A 6,569-nucleotide genomic window follows, 5' to 3' on the forward strand; every position below is an offset into this window, starting at 1 on the left:
GGCACGGGTCCAGCCTGTCTCATCTTTTTTGGAAGGTCCAGCGCTCGGCCGTAACCCTTCTGTCTGTTTGGACTCTCACATACATTCGGTTAATCATAGAAAAACGAGAACAAAACTTTTTAGCCCCTTAAATTCATAAAACAGACATGGTGCAGTTATTTCCATTCTAGAAAATAAGAGTAATCACCACCATCCTATAAATTCTGGATATTCTAACAATCTGAATCTTTTTTAAATGTTCGATGAAGCCCTTTGCTGTTCTGTTTAGAGACTCAGCTGATCATAAACCAAGTTTTGCTCTTGAACCAAGCTTCTAAACTCTTCACCTTTTTCATTTCTCAGTTAGTATTCACTTTAAAACTGATTAAAAGAAAAAATAAATGAATGCCTATCAACAAATGTGGGATCTAAACTCTACTGCTTCCTCTAAAATAATTTCTTTTCTCAATTCAGAAATGTGTGTGTGTAAGTCACAACACCCGTGACACCAAAACGGCTTTCTTTTATGTCTTTTCTCTACACTCTGCACTGTGAGCACACACACCAAATCAGAAAGGATTTTTTCTCTCTTTTCTACATTATGGACTGTGGGGACACAAAACCGTTCTCTCTTTTTTTTTTATTGTGTGCCAGGGCGTTGTCTCACGTATTAGATTATGCTTAAGATACGAATGGGTTTATCAGTCACATCTGAATCCATACATACTGATCCTCCCGTAATAAAATGGTCGGATCTTATCAAACACACTTTGTTTCTTGTGACAATCAAGTCAGCGAAACAGCGTATACACGTCAAGACACTGAATCAAGGTTGCCACAAGTACTCATAAGTTTGGCAGTATTGCTCTGCCGTCAGCAATCATACACCCATTTTATTTTCATGAGACATGTGCAGGCACCTGTTCATCTACTGTTCTATCACTATGAATTAGTTTATCTATTATCAATAAGGATACTTCTACAACTACTATCAAAGTATGTCCGGACTTCTTATGTTGTCAGTTGCTATATATGAATAAGTGGGTAGCTACTGACAAGCATTAAGCATGTCACACAGCCCAAACATATAACATTTCAGGACACACCACACAGTTAACAACCACAGTGAAGTGTGTCAAAGCCCAAACATGTAACATTCAACAGGACACTTACACAACACATTCAAATCAAACAGTCAGACAACATACAAGAACATATACCCAAGCCGGCATTGCTCCCTGCCTATTTTCCTGTGTGCGCACACCTTTATTCACAAACTCTTCAACTTATACTCTTTTACCCGAAGCTGCTACAGCTCGATTGGCCGAATAACCTTAGATCCTATTTCGGTGAATTTGACATCTGCCTTACAGTAACAGATTAGCGGTTTAGCAGTTTTGATTTAGTTTGATTGAAGGAATTCATTTTATAGCAAAATCCGAAATCGTGAAGAACTCATGAAAGTAAGCTTATTCTCGGATTCCTGAAACTTTAGATTTGCTCTTTCTTTTACTGCAAAGTACAACGTTGTTTTTTTTGTTTAAATCTTTCTAGACATGGTAAATATGAAGGACAAAGCAGTTTTAACATAGTTTGAGTGAAGGAATTCATTTTATAGATAAAATCCCAAGAGTCTGCTGAGAAAAGAGAGTGAATGCAAAGTAGACTTTAACACGTCTCTGGGAACGAGCCGAGTGCAGGCTAACCGGGAAAAATTGCTTGAAAGAAACTCGACACCGAATGAGCGGTCAGAACAAAGCCTCAATACGGTGTTCCCGTGGTGTTTGTGGCTGCCTTGTCTTTTGCACAGAGTAAAAGACAAGGCAGCCATCGAATAGGGCCGATTGTTCCTATTTGGTCAACCGAGGAGCAAGTGGGGGGAGCAAGCGTCTCAACCAAGCAAAGCTCACCATGGGGAAGGTGGCTATGCCAACTAGCCTGATGCCCTGCTCCCGCAGTGATGGATAATCGTACTCTGGTTTCTCTTCATAACGTACAAGTCTTTGGCCTTTTACTAAAGACTTCCGTGGAGAGCAGCACTAATGAGTTGTTTCTATTTTTGGCAGGCTTTACCTTTACCTTTACCTTTGCGGGTGAAGCCCTTTCTGTCTGTGCAAAAGAAATCTTGTTACTGTGCAGAGTGACTTCTCTGAGTAGAGTCGCCTTACTTGTTGCGACTGTGCCGATGTTCGAAGCTGGAGTGCAAAGTTGTTGCTTGAATGGTGCTTGCTGGAGCGTGCGGGAGTGCAAAGTTATACCATTTAAAAGGGCTGAAGAGTGCTCAGTGCAGCGGGTGGGTGTAGGTGAAAAGTGAAACTCTGGCCACCTATGGCCATAAAAAGAACACCGCTACAAGTGCGCATTGTGCCAGGAAGGGCCCTCGGATGTGAACCAGTGGACAGTTATCGCTTCTCGGCCTTTTGGCTAAGATCAAGTGTAGTATCTGTTCTTATCAGTTTAATATCTGATATGTCCTCTATACGAGGACTACATATTAAATGGATTTTTAGCAATAGGAGTTGAAAAAGGAGCTTGCTCCGTTCACTCCAAGCATCGACCCGGTACTGCAGTGCGGCTGGGAACGGTGCGCTCTTCTCTGCTCTTGTGAAAAAGCAAACAGCGGTGCAGGATGGACGTTTCAGGGAGCCCAAGATTAAACCTTCTTTTAGTCTGCTGAGAAAAGAGAGTGAATGCGAAGTAGACTTTAACACGGCTCTGGGAGTGAGCCGAGTGCGGGCTAACCGGGAGAATTGCTTGAAAGAAACGCGACACCGAATGAGCGGTCAGAACAAAGCCTCAATACGGTGTTCCCGTGGTGTTTTTGTTGCTGCCTTGTCTTTTGCACAGAGTAAAAGACAAGGCAGCCAATCGAATAGGGCCCGATTGTTCCTACTTGGTCAACCGAGGAGCAAGTGGGGGGAGCAAGCGTCTCAACCAAGCAAAGCTCACCATGGGGAAGGTGGCTATGCCAACTAGCCTGATGCCCTGCTCCCGCAGAGACGGATATTCGTACTCTGGTTTCTCTTCATAACGTACAAGTCTTTCGCCTTTTACTAAAGACTTCCATGGAGAGCAGCACTAATGAGTTGTTTCTATTTTTGGCAGGCTTTACCTTTGCGGGTGAAGTCATTTCTGTTTGTGCAAAAGAAATCTTGTTACTGTGCAGAGTGACTTCTCTGAGTAGAGTCGCCTTACTTGTTAGGACTGTGCCGATGTTCGAAGCTGGAGTGCAAAGTTGTTGCTTGAATGGTGCTCGCTGGAGCGTGCGGGAGTGCAAAATTATACCATTTAAAAGGACTGCACTGAGCACTCTTCAGCCCTTTTAAATGGTATAACTTTGCACTCCCGCACTCTCCAGCGAGCACCATGAGTATGATTATCCATCACTGCGGGAGCAGGGCATCAGGCTAGTTGGCATAGCCACCTTCCCCATGGTGAGCTTTGCTTGGTTGAGACACTTGCTCCCCCCCTTGCTCCTTGAGTGACCAAATAGGAACAATCGGCCCTATTCGATGGCTGCCTTGTCTTTTACTCTGTGCAAAAGACAAGGCAGCCACAAACACCACGGGAACACCGTATTGAGGCTTTGTTCTGACCGCTCATTCGGTGTCGAGTTTCTTTCAAGCAATTTTTCCCGGTTAGCCTGCACTCAGCTCGTTCCCAGAGACGTGTTAAAGTCTACTTTGCATTCACTCTCTTTTCTCAGCAGACTCTTGGGATTTTATCTATAAAATGAATTCCTTCACTCAAACTATGTTAAAACTGCTTTGTCCTTCATATTTACCATGTCTAGAAAGATTTAAACAAAAAAAACAACGTTGTACTTTGCAGTAAAAGAAAGAGCAAATCTAAAGTTTCAGGAATCCGAGAATAAGCTTACTTTCATGAGTTCTTCACTATTTCGGATTTTGCTATAAAATGAATTCCTTCACTCAACTAAATTAAAACTGCTAAACCGCTAATCTGTTACATGTAAGGCAGATGTCAAATTCACCGAAATAGGATCTAAGGGTATTCGGCCAATCGAGCTGTAGCAGCTTCGGTAAAAGAGTATAAGTTGAAGAGTTTGTGAATAAAGGTGTGCGCACACATAGTGAGCTGTAGGAAAATAGGCAGGGAGCAATGCCGGCTGGGGTATATGTTCTTGTATGTTGTCTGACTGTTTGATTTGAATGTGTTGTGTAAGTGTCCTGTTGAATGTTACATGTTTGGGCTTTGACACGCTTCACTGTGGTTGTTAACTGTGTGATGTGTCCTGAAATGTTATATGTTTGGGCTGTGTGACATGCTTAATGCTTTTCAGTAGCTACCCACTTATTCATATATAGCAACTGACAACATAAGAAGTCCGGACATACTTTGATAGTAGTTGTAGAAGTATCCTTATTGATAATAGATAAACTAATTCATAGTGATAGAACAGTAGATGAACAGGTGCCTGCACATGTCTCACAAAAATAAAATGGGTGTATGATTGCTGACGGCAGAGCAATACTGCCAAACTTATGAGTTCTTGTGGCAAACTTGATTCAGTGTCTTGATGTGTATACGCTGTTTCGCTGACTTGATTGTCACAAGAAACAAAGTGTGTTTGATAAGATCCGACCATTTTATTACGGGAGGATCAGTATGTATGGATTCTGATGTGACTGATAAACCCATTCGTATCTTAAGCATAATCTAATACGTGAGACAACGCCCTGGCACACAATCAAAAAAAAAAAGAGAGAGCGGTTTTGTGTCCCCACAGTCCATAATGTAGAAAAGAGAGAAAAAAGCTTTTCTGATATGGAGTGTGTGCTCACAGTGCAGAGTGTAGAGAAAAGAGAGAAAAGAAAGCCGTTTTGGTGTCACGGGTGTTGTGACTTACACACACACATTTCTGAATTGAGAAAGGAAATTATTTTAGAGGAAGCACTAGAGTTTAGATCCCACATTTGTTGATAGGCATTCATTTATTTTTTCTTTTAATCAGTTTTAAAGTGAATACTAACTGAGAAATGAAAAAGGTGAAGAGTTTAGAAGCTTGGTTCAAGAGCAAAACTTTATGATCAGCTGAGTCTCTAAATAGAACAGCAAAGGGCTTCATCGAACATTTAAAAAAGATTCATATTGTTAGAATATCCAGAATCTAGAATAAATAAATGAATAAAGTTTTGTCTAGCAGGTCAAATATGTGCAAAATACAATCCACAGGGCAATCTAAGACCAAAACGAAGATAATTCCCCAAGCCAGTATATATTTTTCAACATATTTGTTTGGATTTCATTATTTCATTATTGTGTAGATTTCATTGAACTAAATTAATGTTAAGGGAAACGATTCTGCTCAGTGACAACAGAGATTTTTACCAAATGGACTGAAATATTTCCATGTGCACAAGCAGATGCACTCTCAGTAGCAAAAGCACGGGTAAAATAAATTATTTCTAGATTTGAAATTCCTGAAAAGATCTTCAGTGATAATTTGACACACTTTGTAAACAATGTCATCTCACTGATGGCAAAGAACTTAAAATAGACCTTAAAAACCACTGTGCATATCATCCACAATCAGCAGGTTTCGTGGAATAATTAATTAATTAATTAATAATGGAATAATTAAGTCAAGACTGAAAAAAATCATGGAAGAAATGGGAAATATTGGGTTTACTGTTTACCATCCTAAAAATGCATCCTCCAACTAGCACAAGATGAACTCCATTTGAGAAAAGGTATGGAAGACCATTTGTAGGGAGTACAAATGGTCTAAACAGTCAAAACACAGTCATCAACTGACATGATGAAGAAAAAAAAGAAAAAGAGAAGAAACCTTGGCAGAATACAAATATTAACAAGTAGAGAGATCTCTTCTGTTTAGTCTGTTAACTATCACTATCTATTTATATCTATTTGCTCAGCCTGTTACAACTCCAGACAAAGAGGTGTAGCCATTCTGATAAATAGAAGAGTAAATTACACCGTAAACAACACAGTTATAGATCCAGAAGGTAGATTTCTAATAGTTAATTTATCTATTCAAAATATGAATTCATGCATTGCAAATATATATGTTCCAAATGTGGATGACCCCTCATATTTTTACTCCTTTTTCACTTCACTCTCTGATCACTCAGATAACACACTCATCATAGGAGGGGACTTTAACATGGTATTAGACTCAGGAGTAGACAGACTCAGTACTTCAGGAAGTCAGCGGAACTGGCAGTCCACAAATATTGTTAAACAGTATATGAAAGATTTTGGTCTTTGTGATGCTTTGCACTCCCACCACCCCACTCTTAGAGAATACACCTTCTTCTCACCGGTACACCACTCATATTCAAGAATAGATTATTTCTTAGTTAGCAGTTCCTTGATGAGGGATATTTCAGACACCAAAATCCACCCCATCACTATCAGTGATCACGCTCCAGTTTCTATCACACTGAAGAATAACAGAGTTACACCACCAGCTAGGAATTGGAGATTTAATACATCATTACTAAAAGACCCTGATTTTATTAATTATTTCAAAAGGGAATGGTCTGTATATTTAGAAAACAATGACCTGCCAGGAATGTCAGCTTGTACTCTCTGGGAAGCCGGAA

The 6,569-nt window shown here is 40.2% G+C and overlaps 3 non-coding genes across 3 annotated transcripts; all 3 read left to right on the top strand.

Annotated features, from left to right (window-relative positions):
* The first annotated feature begins 1,949 nt into the window (after positions 1 to 1,949).
* LOC140312471 (U5 spliceosomal RNA) lies at positions 1,950 to 2,061 on the top strand. The gene has a single exon (XR_011916965.1). It is a non-coding gene; the product is annotated as a U5 spliceosomal RNA (small nuclear RNA).
* A 322-nt stretch (positions 2,062 to 2,383) lies between these two features.
* LOC140312479 (U2 spliceosomal RNA) lies at positions 2,384 to 2,574 on the top strand. The gene has a single exon (XR_011916972.1). It is a non-coding gene; the product is annotated as a U2 spliceosomal RNA (small nuclear RNA).
* A 414-nt stretch (positions 2,575 to 2,988) lies between these two features.
* LOC140312469 (U5 spliceosomal RNA) lies at positions 2,989 to 3,102 on the top strand. The gene has a single exon (XR_011916963.1). It is a non-coding gene; the product is annotated as a U5 spliceosomal RNA (small nuclear RNA).
* Positions 3,103 to 6,569: the final 3,467 nt, after the last annotated feature.

The sequence above is a fragment of the Leuresthes tenuis genome, unplaced genomic scaffold (assembly GCF_036924035.1).
Source record: "Leuresthes tenuis unplaced genomic scaffold, fLeuTen1.0.hap1 SCAF_7, whole genome shotgun sequence".
In the NCBI taxonomy this organism is placed as follows: Eukaryota; Metazoa; Chordata; class Actinopteri; order Atheriniformes; family Atherinopsidae; genus Leuresthes; species Leuresthes tenuis.